Source organism: Pleurodeles waltl, chromosome 6 (assembly GCF_031143425.1).
Source record: "Pleurodeles waltl isolate 20211129_DDA chromosome 6, aPleWal1.hap1.20221129, whole genome shotgun sequence".
In the NCBI taxonomy this organism is placed as follows: Eukaryota; Metazoa; Chordata; class Amphibia; order Caudata; family Salamandridae; genus Pleurodeles; species Pleurodeles waltl.
In genome coordinates, this window is record NC_090445.1 from 611,641,220 (window position 1) to 611,657,713 (window position 16,494).

The following is a 16,494-nucleotide window of genomic DNA, read 5'->3' on the forward strand; positions in this document are numbered from 1 at the left end:
ATGCTTGTGTGTTTGGAAATGTAGGTAAAAAATATTCTATCCCTGTGCACAAGTATCAGGAACAAAAAAGAAGAAGATTCATATCTTTTGGACAATGTCCGTCGCTCCCTCTTGCGTGGCCACTGCTGCTGCTGCTGACACAGCCTGTTGGCTCTGTGTTTGAGGACCACTTCCACCCGCAGTCACCTGCCTGCGCGTCGTCCCTGGTGGCCTAGTGGCCATCTGCGTCTGTCTGGTCTATCTGTTTTTCCTCTTTCCCTTGTTTTTGTCTGTTTTGTTTGTTTTTTTACCATTTGTAATCTTTTGTATCTTCTTGTCCACTCTTCCTGTATAAGCGCTTCCCCGCTCCCTGCCGCTGCTGCCCCCAGCCCCACCCCCCACCCTTATAGAACTTTCCTGCCCTCCCACCACCCAGCTGACCAATCCCTTCCCCCTCCTTCCCCTTCGTAAAGGTGGCCACTGGGCAGTGAGGGGCAACTGCACTGACCATTTGGCCAGCATCAGTCGCTCCCTCCTGCCTAGCCACTGCTGCTGCTTCTGATGACAGGGCCCGCCTCCAACCGCAGACACCCACCTGCGCCTCATCCCTGGTGGCCTAGTGGCCATCTGCTTCTCTCTGGTCTGCCTGTTGTTTCCTCGTTTCCTCATTTTTGTCTGTTTTGTTTGTTTTTTGCCATTTGAAATCTTTTGTATCTTCTTGTCTGCTCTTCCTGTGTGAGCGCTTCCCCTCTCCCTTCTGCTGCTGCCCCCCGGGCCCCACCCTCATAGCACTTTCTCACCCTCCCACCTACCAGCTGACCTTTCCCTCCCCTTTTTAAGGGTGGCCACTGCGCAGCCGCGCCAACGTTGCACCAAAGGCAAGCCCATCTGCGCCCATCCATGCCTGGACCACGCCCAGCACCACAGACCCTAGCTCTCACACCATCCATTGATATGATACCGGATCCCTCCACGCACTGAACCTTGGATGTTGGATCACCTGCCACCAGACTTACCGCATGGACACCCACAGACCTTTTCCCAGCGGCAACTGCCACCTCACCTTCTCCCCACACCAAACGCCAGACCTCACAGCCGCAGAACTACCAAAAACTCCTCCAGAATACCTGAAGTGCATCCTCCTCAACATCCACTCCATGCACAAGCACGCCGTAGAGCCTTGGGACCTTATAAACTCCACCCACCCGGACATCACCTTCTTCACCGAAACATAGACAAATACAACATCCGAACCGGTCATCACCATCCCCTGCGACTATAAGTTGCTCCGCAAGGACCGACCATCCAGACCAGGCAGCGGCATAGCCATTGCCCACGAGACCACCCTCTGACTAACGCTCAACACACAGGAACTCTCCCCCTCATGGAGCACCTTCACTATCAAGTGCATGCCACCTCAAACACCACCACCCGCGGCACCCTCATCTACAGACAACCCAGACCACGCCCAGCTTTCAGCAACTCCATCGTAGCCCCCCACGCACTCATCTCCACCAACTACATACTTCTCGGAAACCTCAACTTCCACATTGATGAATTCAACAACCACAAAACCTCATCGCTACTCTAGAACCTGGACACAGTCGGGTTCAAGCAACTGGTCACCTCACCAACGCACATTCCCGGACCCACTCTTGACCCCATCTTCTTTGCCAGCAGCAGCATCACCATCGACGACTCAACCCTGCTACACTGGACTGACCACTACTGCATCCACTTTTCCATCTCCACACTCATGCTTGCACCACTCGCCCCCCCACACAGGAAATGAAACCAGAGCAACTCGTCAACACCCTCAGCAACTCACCACCCCGACACAACAGAGCCCAACACCTCAGCATGCAACCGCCACAAATGGATCACCGATTGCACCAACACCCTGGCTCCTCTACGAATGACCACAGTGAAACATCCCACAATGAAAGCTAGCTGGTTCACCCTGCACTCTAGGAATCAAAGCGCACCTGCAGGAGGCTGGAGAAGAGATGAAGGAACAGCAAATTCCCAGAAGAATTTGCAGCCTTCAAATCTGCCACAAGATCCCACCATGGCCTCATCAGATCTACCAGAAAAACAGCCCTGCAGAACTGCATCAACACTACCACACACAACACATTAGAACTCTTCAACGTCATCAAAGAATTTGCCAAACCTCAAGCTTAGACCACTAACCTCCCTCGATCTCAGGACCTCTACAACAGACTAGCCACCTTCTTCCATTGGAAAATCAAGGACATCTACGACAGCTTTGGACCCCAAGACTCTCTGAACTCACCAATAACACCCCAACCAGGATCCACCAAACCCCAAGACTCTCTGAACTCACCGATAATGCCCCAACCAGGATCCACCAAACCCCCACGGCTCCTGCATGCCTGGACCCCCCCCCCTCCCCCTCAGGACAGACAAGAATCATTTCATCATGAGCAGCATCCATACCGGAGCCCCTACCGACCCCTGTCCCAATACATCTTCAACAAGGCCAGTGCCTTGATCACACCTGAGCTCCGCAAGACCATCAACTGCTCCCTAGAGTCAGCCACCTTCTCCGAGGACTAGAAGCACGCTGAGATCTGCCATCTATTGAAGAAACCTACAGCCGACCCAACCAATCTCAAGAACTGCCGCCCTATCTCGCTGCTGCCCTTCCCAGCTAAGGTCACCGAAAAAGCAATCAACGATCAGCTCCGCCAACACATCGAGGACAACAACAACCTGGAAATCTCCCACTCAGGATTCGGAACTAACCACAGCACCAAGAATGCCCTGCTCGCCCCCACAGATGACATCCACTCTCTCCTCGACCACGGCCAAACAGCAGTATTCATTCTACTAGGTCTTTCAGCTTCCTTCAATACAGTGTTCCACCACACCCTAGGTGCCAGACTCCACACAGCAGGCATACGCTGCAAGGTTCATCAATGGATACACTCCTTCTTGACAGGCAGAACACAGAGACTCAGGCTCCCACCACACCTGTCAGAACCTATAGAAATCAGCTGTGGAGTACGCTGTTCAATGTCTAGGTGACCCCACTCACCCCACTCGTCCAGAACTACGATACGAACATCGTCTCCTATGCTGATGACACCCAACTGATCATCTCCCTGACTGAAAACTCCTCAACAGCCAAGAAGAATTTCAAAGATGAGATGGAAGCAGTTTCTGCCTGGAAGAAGGAGAGCTGCCTTTGGCTGAACTGCCTTGGGCTGAACTCCGACAATACCGAGATCCTCATCCTGGGACCCTCCTCCTATGCCTGGGACAACTCCTGGAGGTCCTCTACACATTCGGCAGCCCCTGCACCCCCACAGACCTCACATGAAACCTCAGCGTCATCCTCGACTGAGTCATCAACATGACCAGACAGGTCAGCTCCGTCACATCCACCTGCTTCCATTCCGTCCGACTCCTATGGAACATTTTCAGATGGATGCCAAGCGACTGCCGCAAAACTGTGACACACGCCTTGATCACAAGCAGACTTGAATACCGCAAAGTCCTGTATGCCGGAACCACCAAGAAGAACCTCAGCAAGCTGCAACAAATCCAGAACCCTACCACCAGACTCATCCTGAACATCCTCCACCGAGAACACATCACAGGACACCTGAGAGACCTCCAATGGCTCCCCGTCGAGAAGAGGATCAACTTCAAACTCCTCATACATGCCTACAGAGCCCTCCACATCAGACCCAGCTATCTCAACCACCGCATCACCTGGTACTCCCCTTCCAGACCTCTCCACTCCTCCCAGCAGTCGCTCACCACTGTACCCCGCATAAAGAAGTCCTTGGCTGGAGAAAGAACGTTCACCTACCTGATGGCAAAAGGTTGGAACACCTTACGTTTCCACCTCAGACAGTCACCATCACTACCTCAATTCAAGAATGACCTCAAAACCTGGTTCTTCGACTGATCTCTGAGGACATACCCCACAGCGCCTCAAGATCCAATGGGGGAGTAGCGCACTCTATAATTAACTGATTGATTGATTGAAGTATATGTCACAGATCATATTCTACCCCCACAGGGGTGTTCATTTAACACTAATGCTTTGCAGGAGTGAGACCTTTTAGGTTTGTGAGACAAAGTGGTTAAAAAAGGTGTGATAGTAAATATGAAGCCTTTTCCTTAACATGATTCTTAATGTGAAACCATAAATGAGTATTTTTTTGCCTTCTGCCCCCTCCTGGGCATACTTAATCTCAACTCTTTATTGGCACTGAATTACATGCTTAAGCATCCCGTGCAGTGATTTTTTTATTCTTATATGTTCTTTATGCACTTGTTTACTCACATTCTGTATTTCCCTTTTTTTGCTATGTCGTGTCTTCACAACTGTGCTCTGACACACATTTATTCCCACCAGTGCTGGAAATTAAAAAACATTGGCTGTGAGAGCCTATAAATTGGGGTTCAAGGTGTGGCAGAATGGGGGTGGAGTTGCGAGGGACAGAGTCATGAAAGCACAGTCTGACAGACGATTTACCCATTTAGGCTCAGATTTATACTTGCTTTGTGTTGAAGTTGCATCATTTTTTTTTACGCAAATTCGGTGCAAACCTAACTCCAAATTTATACTATGGCGCTAGACCCGTCTAGCGCCAAAGTTTTGGAGTTAGGGCCATTTTTTGCTGGCAGGAAACTACCTTGCGTGAATGAGATGCAAGGTAGGCGTTCTTGGGCAAACAATAACGATATGGCCTTAGTGCCATATCTATTCCCCCGTACTAAAATCAAGCACGGGGGAAGAGGGCCTTAAATAATGGTGCTAAGCTTGCTTAGCGCCATTATTTAACGCCTGGGTCAGGGCAGGCGTTAGGGGACCTTTGAGCCTTTTTCCATGGTCAGAGACCATGGAATGGGCCCACTGGTGCCCTTTCCTAGCCCCAGGGACTCCCCCACCCACGCCAGAGGATGGGGCGACCCCATCCTCTGGCGAGTACGGTAAGTACGGGGAAGTATTTTATATTTTATTAAAAACTGCCATGGGGGGCCTAAGTTGGGCCTCCTTACATGGCACTGGGCCCAATGGCATTGCCCAGGGGACATATGTCCCCTGGGCATGCCCATTGGGGTGGTGGGAATGACTGTTGTCTTTACTGAGAGAGGAGTCATGTCCATGGGGGGTTGTGCGTCAAAGGATGATGCTAGACTGGTTAGAGGCATTTTTATGCCTCTGCCCATACTAGTGTCATCTTTTGAGGCACAACCTCCTGTTTACCCTATGCCTCCCTCACCCAGCATAGTCCTTTTTCATGATGCTAGCCTGCATCTTGGAATGGCGCTAGCCGACGGTATACTTTTCACGCAAAACTGCGTTAGCGCAGTTTTGCATGAAAAAGTATAAATATGCCCCATATTTTTGAAAACTCTATCTCAAATCAATTGGCAACAAAAGCACATGTGACACAGAATATGGTAGCTTCCTTAATTCGCCACAAAGAGGCTGCTTTTAAAAATATTTTACAGAGTTAAAGCACCTGCTGTAGAGATCTTTGTGTGCCAAGCAATTTTCAGGGGATAGTAATATTGGCAGGATTACCCTGGTGGTGAGTGTGCTTTCTGGAGAGATATGTGTTTTCTCTAGTCCCAGTTTTGACTCATAAATTAGCATAATTTGTTAATATGCCTTCTGCAAACAACATTGTGTTAAATGCAGATCACAGATGTGTATTTTATGTAGATAGGTAATAGGGTTACTGCTTTTGACACTTTTGTTACTTGCAGTTCATAATTTCCAGTCCTTCTAATGAAGCACAGTGAGCTTTAAACTAGGATCAACGAGTATTTTCTCAAGCCATCTTTCTTCCATGATTGCTAAAAAGGGTTGCTTTGGGTAGTAATACAATTTTATTAATACAGACAAACCAAACCACTGCATTACATTTAAAATACTGAGCTTGTGTTACTCACAACCATGCACTCAACATACCTAGAACTATAGATAAAATGTGACTCCTACACATCATTGTCTTATGCAATGTTTCCTATAGATTGAATTACGCACTTGTATGATTTATTGTATAATGTTTATGATGTAAAGTTCTCTGACACCTACAATGAGATGAATAGCGCTAAAATACAACTGAATAAAAAAGTGCTATATAACTTGTTATTTGTCTATTAACTCATACAGACCAATACATCTGACATTGTTACAGTGCATGCATATCTCTTACATGCAGGGGTTAAACGAAGTTAAACAGCTGACTATAGGCCATAATTTCTCTTAAGTATGTGTGCAGTGATAACATGCTATGGGTCTTGAGTTCCCCGCACTGTATTTACATGTAGGTGTAGGCTCCAGATAGCTCCCAGACAGGATGATACTCGAACACAAGGAGGGCTTATATTTCTTTAAACCAGGCCTTTGTTTTGGGCTCAGCCCTCTCAACACCTGCAGGTTTCTGCTCTGAACAAAGAGCAGACAATGTCAAATGCTCCTGGGTGTGTCCTGGTGTTGTCACTAAGATCAGTTCATCATATTTCACTGAGTCCAGCCTGGATTGTAGATCTTGCTCTAAATAGCCCCAGATCTGGGAACCAGCTGGATCCCACTAATTTCCTGCACTGATTCCCACTCTTTATCATTCCTGTCACTGTCTTATGTCTGTGACTCCCCTTCCTTTCTGCGCTCTCAGGCTGACTACAAAATTTTCATCATATGAATTAGTGCTATTACTTACCAGTAATCTTCATTACACATAGTCCAATTTATCCACATTGCAGTCATTATGTTTGAAGTGAATCCACCTACAAGACATGTGTTTCAGACAAGGAAAGTCACACCCTACTGGGTGCCACAAAGTGGCTGGCATTTGCAGAATCCTCCTATAAATTTCCAAGTTATATCAAAGGCATAAGGAGGGAGATCAGGTAGCTTGTAGTGACTGTTATGGGGACCTGTTGGACTAAAAGTAATGAAGATTACTGATACGTAATCAGAGAATTCCCTGAACATACTTCTTCCCAATCCCTCCAATTGCTTTGGAAGAATACTTGAGTAAAGAAGGCCTTTGACAAACTACTCTTTAATATTTAACACAAACTAAAAATATGCATGTGTGTTATTTAATGTATAATAATAAATAAGAAAAATTGAATTCTACAACGACCAGGAATGAGACCTAATTTGTATCATTCAAGTCATATCTGATTTCATAACCTCAACACCAAAATTAGCTTCTGAGTCAATTAAACTGTTCATTCGGTAATGTTTTACTAATTTATTGCCAAAGAGCAAGTTGCAGCTCTGCAGATCTCATGAACAGAAACACTCTGCAATTTGGCCCAAGACATAGCCATTCCCATTGGGGATCTTCACTTGACTACTTGGCCAAAGTGTCCCTGGTTTTCCAGGATGATTGTAGAGTTTATCCATTTGCTCACTGTCATATTTGTTTCAAACAATTTAGTTGTCAGATCTTTGCTAAACAAATGTAACATTTCAACTTCCAAACTGATATAGTTTGAGATGATTGGCTAGAGTTGATTGTCTGGAGGTAAATGGAAGAAAGGCAGTACCCAGGGTGGGTGAAAAGCAATGCAGTGGACCAGGATTGTCATGGCTAATACCTCACTAATAAGATCACTTCTGCCTCTTCCTTTTACATCTTGAGCAGAACCTTTGGAATAAGAGGCATAAGGTAACCTCCTGGGTCACTTCAACAGGTGTGCATCCAGTCTCCATGCTCCCTTCTTCATGAACCTGAAGCAGAATCTGTGTAAGAGGGCATTGTTTCTTGAGCCAAAGAGACCCATATCAATAGTCTGAACCTCTTGCAGATCTTCCTGAATGTTGTCCTTGATAAAGGTAGACTTATTGATGATGGGAAAATAGTGTTCAATAAATCTGCTTGGGTGTTGTCTTTTCCCTTTATGTTGTTTGTTGACAAGCTGAACACATTTTTCTGCCAGTAAGCCTAAGAGAGTAACCACTTGATTCAGGGTCTTGGATGGTGTGCACCCCTAATTGTTTATGTAGACCACTGAAAAGTATTGTTCATTCTGATTAGAATATCTTTCTGATAGACAATGGTCTTAACATTTTAAAGGGCCCTGAAGATAGTTGTCAGTGCCCTCAAATTCGATGATCTCCAGGTCTACACTGTTGACCTTCTGAATTGACATGAATTCTGATTGAGAGTAGCTTCCCAACTTAGTTGACTGGCTTCCGTAGTCAACGTCAAATGTTGCTGGGAATACTTGATCACCCCTTTGGATAAGTTATTTATATTCATCTATCACTTCAATTCCTGTATGATTTTGACTAAAAAGGAACTAGCTTTTCTAATGACTGACCATTCGAAGACCAGAACTTGTACAGGTGCTACAACAATAAATGGAGAAATAGGGCTTCATTACAAGTTTGGCGGTCTTAGGACCGCCATGTTGGCGGTGGTGGTTGCACCGCCAACAGGCTGGTGGAAAAGATCGCCAAATTCTGACCATGATGATAGTCACAACAGAATAGAGCCAAAGCACCGCCGGCACTGCCGCTGCAGTCTGGCCACCACGGACAACGGTAGGCACCTGCAGGCCGGTGGAGAACATGTTCCCGCCGGCAGATTACGAGGTTGCACACCGCCAAGCTTTCCGCTGCGGTTGCATCACCACAGAAACACAGGCAGAAACGAACTAGTTAAATGGAGATAGTCACCTTTAGGAAGCTATACTTGTCCGGAGCCGCCATTGAACCAGAACTACATGTTATCCAGCAGCTCCTGCTCACAGAAACACTTCAGAATCAGAGACGACGACAGTAACCATAAGTACACACACTTACCTGTCACTGTTGTATATTGTCAGTCTTTGTACACCTTCACAACACACATTCGGGAAGGGGGGCAAGATGCGACACTCACACTTAATAGCACACTGACATTGTATTGTATTGTAATCGCATTTATATAGCGCTTACTACCCCTGACGAGACGTTGAAGCGCTTTTCGGTGAGTAGCACGCTACTCTGGAACCAAACAAGAAATCCAGAAGTGTTAATTGGGAGTATATCCTTCATTTACTCAACCCAAAGGCTTGGGATGAGTAAAAGGGGATGGAGGAGGGAAGAGTATGTGGAAGGGTTAGGGAGAGCATAGTAGCAGGGTGAGATAAATGTGGGAGAAATTAGTAGGGCTGTATGGGAGATCACAGTAGTAGAGTGAGGTTTGGTGAGTTAGATGTGGAAGCGGAGGGAAGAGCTTAGGCAGAGTTATTTAGGAGATGAAAGTAGTAGAAAGGATTTGGGATGAGCCAGAGTGAGAATGGAGGATAGTTTGATAGAGACATGACATATGATGATGGGTAGATAAGTGTGATAAGATGAGAGCAGGAATTCATAGATATCAAGTATAACAACCCACCCAGGGGCCATGCAATAGCCCACGAACATGCCAAGCACAGAAACAACATATACACATACATACATACACATATATATATATACATACACACATACACGCACACATACAAACACACATGAATACACACACATATGCATATACAATACATAATTAAACCAAGGGTGAATATACTTAGTCAAACAGGTTTAAAGGGTGTGTGTATTTTATTGTTATGACATAGTAGTGATACATATTTTCTAAAGAGCTATGCATAACTAGAAATATACACATAATCTGAAAAAAAATATTTATCAACATAGGCATATGCAATCCATAGTTGTTCGAATATGGTGGTTATGAAGGAAAGAGCTGTGGCTCTTATAGTTGGGGGTAATGTATTCCATAGTTTGGCTGCTTGAACGGAGAAGGATGTACCACCTATAGTCTTTTTCTTGTATGGTGGTGTTCTAAGGCGGGGTGCCAATCTTGAGCGGAGGTTTCTTTGTTGGATGTAGTTGGTTATTTTGTTTCTGACAGAAAACGTCCCTGTTCCATGTATAGCTTTGTGGGTGATACAAAGCAGCTTGAAAGTGCATCTTCTGGCAACGGGTAACCAGTGTAGTGCTCTCAAGGCAGGGGAGATGTGGGCTTGCGGATTTACATGTAATAGTAGCCTGGCTGCGGAATTCTGGATACGTTGTAGTTTTTTCATAATAGATAGAGATGATCCATGGTAGAGGCCATTGGCATAATCCAGTTTGGATAGTACAAGCGAGATAGTATCTTGCACCTTGTGTGGAAATCCGAGGTGGGGGAAGATGTGTTGTAAAGTCTTCAAGGTGATGAAGCTTGTTCATGCCAATTGGTCCACTTGGGCATTCATAGTAAGCTTGGAATCCATGGTGATTCCTAGGTTTTTAACTTCCTTGGATAATTGAGGAGGTGGTCCGAGATCGTCAGGACAGACACACAGAGGGTCATAATTTTTCCAGTCACCACATATGAGTATTTCTGTTTTGGAGGTATTTAGTTTGAGATGGCTCCAGGTCATCCACTGATCAACGGCTCTGAGGCAACTGAAGATTTGTGAGTTTTCAATGTTTTTGGGGCATTCTCATTTAAGTAGTATTTCTGTGTCATCTGCATAGTTGTAGCATGTGAGATGGAAATCATTGATCAGTTCTGGTAAAGATATCATGTAGATGTTGAAAAGCAAAGGTGAGATAATCATCTTGGGGGACCCCTGCTTTTGTGAGGTAGGGTTCGGACGAGAAGGGGGACGAGTGGATGATATTAGATCTTTTTTGAAGATAGGAAGTAATCCAGTCGAGAGCAATCCCTTGTATGCCGGCTTAGTGGATTCTTTGAATTAGGGTGTCATGGTCAACCGTATCAAAGGCAGCTGAGAGGTCCAAGAGAAGTAGTGCAGCAACTCCATTTCGGTCGACTGTGTTTTTAAGATCATCCCATATTGCTATGAGTGCCGATTCAGTGATTCTTTCTGGGCGAAATCCAGTTTGGAAGTCTGAAAGTATAGAATTGTCTTCAATGAATTGTGACATCTGGGCGAATACTGCTCTTTCTATCAATTTGCCCAGGAAAGGTCCATTTGTGATTGGTCTGTAGTTGTTGGGGTCTTGCGGGTCTAGGTTTGTTTTCTTTAATAAAGGTTGTATGAATGCCTTTTTCAGGTCTAGAGGAAAAGTTCCTGAAGTTAAAGAGTTGTTGATGATTCTTCTTACAGGTGTGGCAGCAGAAGTAGATAGAAGAATGTTCTTGAAGATTTGTGGTGGGCAAGGGTCAGAAGGGCAACCGGAAGGTCTGCTTGCCTTGACCAAATCCATGAATTCACCCTGGGATATTTGTTTGAAGGACTGTAGAGGTTGGGTTGGTTTATTTTTAGAGGGTATTTTAGGAAAGGGGTTGGTGCTGATGTTTTTCTTCTGTTTTAAATAGGAGTCCAATGTGTCTGCCTTGGTTGTGTAGTGAGTTGCCAATTTGTTTGTGAAATCTTGAGTAGTGGGAGACTTCCTTCCATGCATGTAGGTTTTCGAAATTCATTGAGAATTTTATAAAATTCCTTGGTTGTAGATTGAGCATTTTGAATTCTGTCTGAGTAGTACCTTTTTTTAGCTTTTTTGATTGATGATGTGTATATCCTGTTAAGTTTGTGTAGATGCAGTTTGTCTTGAGTGTTGTTTGTTTTGAGCCAGGTTCGCTGCAACTTTCTGATTTGTTGCTTTATCTTTTTAAGTTCTGTGTTTCTCCAAGGTGTTGGTTTTCTTTTGTCGTGTTTAGTTTTTCTGAGTGGTATTAGGATATCAAAAGCTTCCTGTAGCCACTCATAAAGTTTTGGCACAGAATTAATTGTATCTAGATCTGTGTTGGCTATTAGTTGTGTTTCTAAGTCATCCAAATTGAGTTTGCTCCATGGTCGATAGGTGTATGTATGTAAGTAGTTGTGGGGTGTGTTGATTTATGGAGTTGTATGTCAGAAAGTTATCAAATGGTGGTGTGAACAAGTGATTGGCGTGATGCTATGAATAGTAACTAGTTCAGGCTTAGCAAAAATGACATCTAGGATGTGTCCAGCGATGTGTGTGGGATTGTGTACAATCTGATGTAGGTTCAATGCGACTAGGCCAGTGGTGATAGCTTTTGGATGGGGCATATTGGGTTTGTCAAACCAAATGTTTAGATCCCCAAGAATGCATTGGTTGGAGCATAGTGTAAAGAGGTTTGAGAATGTGTCTAGAAAAGCATCTGGGAATGTGGAGTTGTTAGGTGGAGGTCTGTAAAGGAAGAAAAAGTTACAGGAGGAAGTTGGAGTAGGGTGGCATCTGGTAAAGAGGGCTTCACAATCTTGTATGGAGATGTCTGTTTTATTGAGGTTCAATGCCTGTTTGAATATAATAACTAGTCCACCTCCTCTCTTGCCTATACGGTTTTGTGCGATGGTTTGATAGCCTGGAGGAACAGCTTCGTGCAACACTGGGGCCATGCCATCTCCCAACCAGGATTCTGTTATGAATAGTAAGTCAGGTTGTGTGTCTGTGAGCAAGTCGTAGATGTGGTGCTTGTTTTTTTAGAGTGATCGAGCATTTATGAGCTGGCAGTTTAGAAAAGGTGTGTTAGTGGTAGTGTTGTTTTGTTTAGGAGAAGGGTAAGTAGTATAATGTGAGCTTGAAGCAGGAGTGTTGCTAGTTGTGATAACTGTTTGAGGCTCACAATAGTCTTGCTTTTCAATATAGTGTTCCTCTTCCAGCAGGTTAAGGAGGCATTTTGTTGGGTCTGTGTGTGTGGGTGGTGGACTTGGTGGCTGAGAGAGCCATGAAGAATGTACTGCGCATTCACCTACAGTCACACACACACACAACTTCACATACACAACAATCATGCAACAGCAACTACTCACATCCACACACACATACACACACCTCACAAACACACACATGTCGTCATAAATACACTGCACAGGCCCACCCACCCGCAGTACCAGGCAACACCTCAACACCTCACAACTACAACACACCACACACAAATCACAATGTACCGCCAACAGAGAACAAACACACACAATCACACAGCCATACTATTTAGTGTTAGACATACAAAGAACATCGTTTTCAATGTACCATGGACAAAACAGGCATCCACACCCAGTCAGAGCACACAAAGCCACACAACACACCTACAAACACATGTCAACGCAAACACCACTCAATACCAACACAACAAAATGTTTTAAACACACAAATTTCCATCACACAACACACAACCTACACCTGTCAGTCAAAAGGACTCCACTGAATAGAACATACTGCCTACACTACACAGGCAGCACATGCACCACACACACACACACACACACACGTACAGACACACAACTACTGTGATGCCATGAATAACTCCATACTAGGGAAACAAAATGCATGACAAAGATGTACCCAGTAAACCAACAACAGGTTGGTACTAATTTAGTAAAATGTTAAAGTAATGTGCAACATAAAGGCCATAGGCGAGTCCACATATATCACAGTCTTGATGCATACAGTGCACAGATGTGTGCCTCGAATTTGACTCCTGACTGCCATGTAACCTCCACAGGTAGGGGCATTAAGGGGGCAGGAAGGCACCTTAGGAGTTTTCTGGGGGGGCTGATAGAAGGGGTGGTTGGGTTTAGGTTTCTGAGGGGGGCCTTTGTGATCTGGCTTGGGGGTTGGCTTAGTTTTAGGGGAGGGTTAGTTTATTGTGGGAGGGGTAGACTTCTTGGCAGGGGAGGGGCATGGGTACTTGCGGGGGGCAGGGGAGGTCTTGGAGGTGAAAGGGCTGGACCGGGGAGGGAGACAGAACGTTTAGGGGGTATCACGGGGTGGGAGAGGAGTAGGGAAAAGGGCAAACTCAGAAAGGAAAGATTTCGTACACACATGGGAACACTCATGGCAAAAGGGTTTGGATGTGGAGGGAGAGGGAATGATTGCCTGAGGTGCTGGTGTGGATGTCATGGATAAATGTATGTGCAAGGTATGTTTGTGAGTTGTGGGTGTCTGTTGGTGGGTGAGTGACGGTGTTTATGTGTCTTGGGAAGTGGGGGGTGGAGATGCTGGTGGATGCCATGGTGGGAGGGTGAGTGTCTATTGGGGTAGTGACTGCAGGTATAGTGGATGTGCTGCATGTAGGTGTATCAGTGATTGATTGTGGTGTATGTGGGTGTTGTGATTTGGGTGGATGTCTGAGGGTATGAGGTGGTGCTGTTTGTGTATAGGATTGGTGTAGTTGCTGGATCTGTGATTGTTGGTGTGGTGTCTGCTGATGTGCCAGGTGTGCTGCCAGTGATTCTGGAGGTAGTGGGGGTGTCAGAGTAGGTTGTGACTGTTGCTGTGTGCATCTGAATGTTACTTGTGTGCATGCAAGTGTTGTGTCTTGTGGTGCTTATGATTGTCTGAGCTACCCTAGGATGTTGAGGTGGATGCATGCCTGTCTGTCTGTGTGCTTTGGATGGATTGGGGAAGAGGGTCTTGGGATTGGGAAGAGGAAGGTGGAGGAGGGACGGTGGACTAAGGCCCTAATTTATACTTTTTGGTGTAAAACCGCACTAACGCAGTTTTGCACCAAAACGTTTAGCACCAGTTGCACCATTTCTGTGCACCAGCTGGGCACCATATTTATGGAATGGTACAAGCTTGTGCAAAGGGTAGGCTAGCATAAAAAAAAATGACATTAGTCGAGTGGAGCTGGCGGTATGGAAGAAGGGGATTTTGCACCAAAAAATGACATTAGGCAGGTTAGAGTAAAAAACAAAAAATTGACTCTAACCAGATTAGCGTCATTTTATGGCGCTAAACCTACCATGCCACATGACTCTTGCCTTAGAAAAGGCAGAAGTCATGCCCAACACCGCAATGGCCAGCACAGGGGACAAGGGTCCCCTGGGCATGGCCATTGCACCCTTTGCCATGTATGGGGGCCCATTTCAGGGCCCCCTACAGCACTTTAAAAAATAAAATTAAATACCTACCTGTGCTTACCTGGGTGGGGTCCCCCATCCTCCGCAGTCCCTCTGGTGTGGGTGGGGGTGTCCCTGGGGCCTGGGGAGGGCACCTGGTCTCCTAATGCCTGCCCTGACCCAGGCGTTAAAAAATGGGGCAAAGCAAGCTCTGCACCATTTTTTGACCCCTCCTCCCTCCCTTGCCCCATTTTTGCACGGGAGTATAAATATGGCGTTAAGGTCATAGCGTCATTTTTTTGCACGGGAATGCCTACCTTGCATCTCATTAAGGCAAGGTAGGTTTCCACGTCCAAAAAGTGACTCTAACTCCATAAATTTGGCGCTAGACGGGTCTAGCGCCAAAGTATAAATATGGAGTTAGTTTTGCATCTAATTAGAGTAAAAAATGCCAATTCGGTGCAAACAGAGTATAAATATGCCTCTAAGTGTGATTGGCTGTCGTCAGTGTGGAGGCCAGAGCCTGAAAGGATCTTTGTAGGCCAGCCAGTGCACTGTGAATGCCCTCCAGGAACGCATTACTCTTTTGGATCTGAGTTGCAAGTCCATGATGGCATGCACAATGGTTGACTGACCAACAGAGATGGACCTCAGAAGGTCAATAGCCTCCTCACTAAGGGCAGCAGGCCTGACATGGGCAGTGGCAGAGGTGCCTGCGGCAAAGGAGGCACCCACCTTCTTGGGTGAGTGGGCACGGCCAACTGGGTGGGGAGCTACAGGGAGGGTGGTGGTAGTAAGGGGGGTGGCGGGCTTAGAAGGTGCTGGTTTGGTCCCAGATGGGTCCACCATCACCAGGGAGTGTTCACTAGAGGAGGATTCTGAAGATGAAGAACTGCATACTGTCTCCCCCGTGGCACTCCCCTCGCCCTCCGGGCCACTAGGACCCTCTGTGTTGGTGGTATCAAGACTTCAGACAGCATGGACAGCAGCTTCCCCACTTGGCTGTGCCCCGTCTTCTTCGCCTGCTGATGCTAAGAAACAGAGAGGGAGGTAGAGTCATTACATTCCTTACATACACATACATTACACAAACAGTAACATCACATCTGGTTGGAACCATTTTGAACCAACATCCTGTCGCAACAACATACTTTCCACAACCCTATATGACAAAAATGTCATGCACAACATAAGCCAACTATCTGACCACTACATCCCCATCCTATCAGTACAGCTATAACACAAACTATGTCTGCACAAGATGGTTTGTCTACATAAAAAGTGTGTCCTGATACAGAGCATCACTGTGAAACAACAACCCATCAATGGGAGTTGGGGTGAACTTTGATTTGAAAATCATACATACTCCAAATCAGACATTATCTCAGTCCATTACCAGATATCATGTTCTATGAAAGTTAGCTCATCACATTCCATTTACTATACAACATGTTGCTTAGCAATCACATCCACAACATCTAACTGTGTCCATAGCATTTACAATGTCAAAGACCACATATCCACCTACTCCATTTGGCATGCCCAGATTTGGAGTATAGAAGATGTATAATGCATTTCTATAGCACATATATCAATAGTGTTTTTGCTAAGGTTCATGTCAACTTTGTGGACGTACTCATCTTTGTCATTCTCACATAGTAAACAAAGATGTACATCAATAGTGGGCTACTTAGCACACAG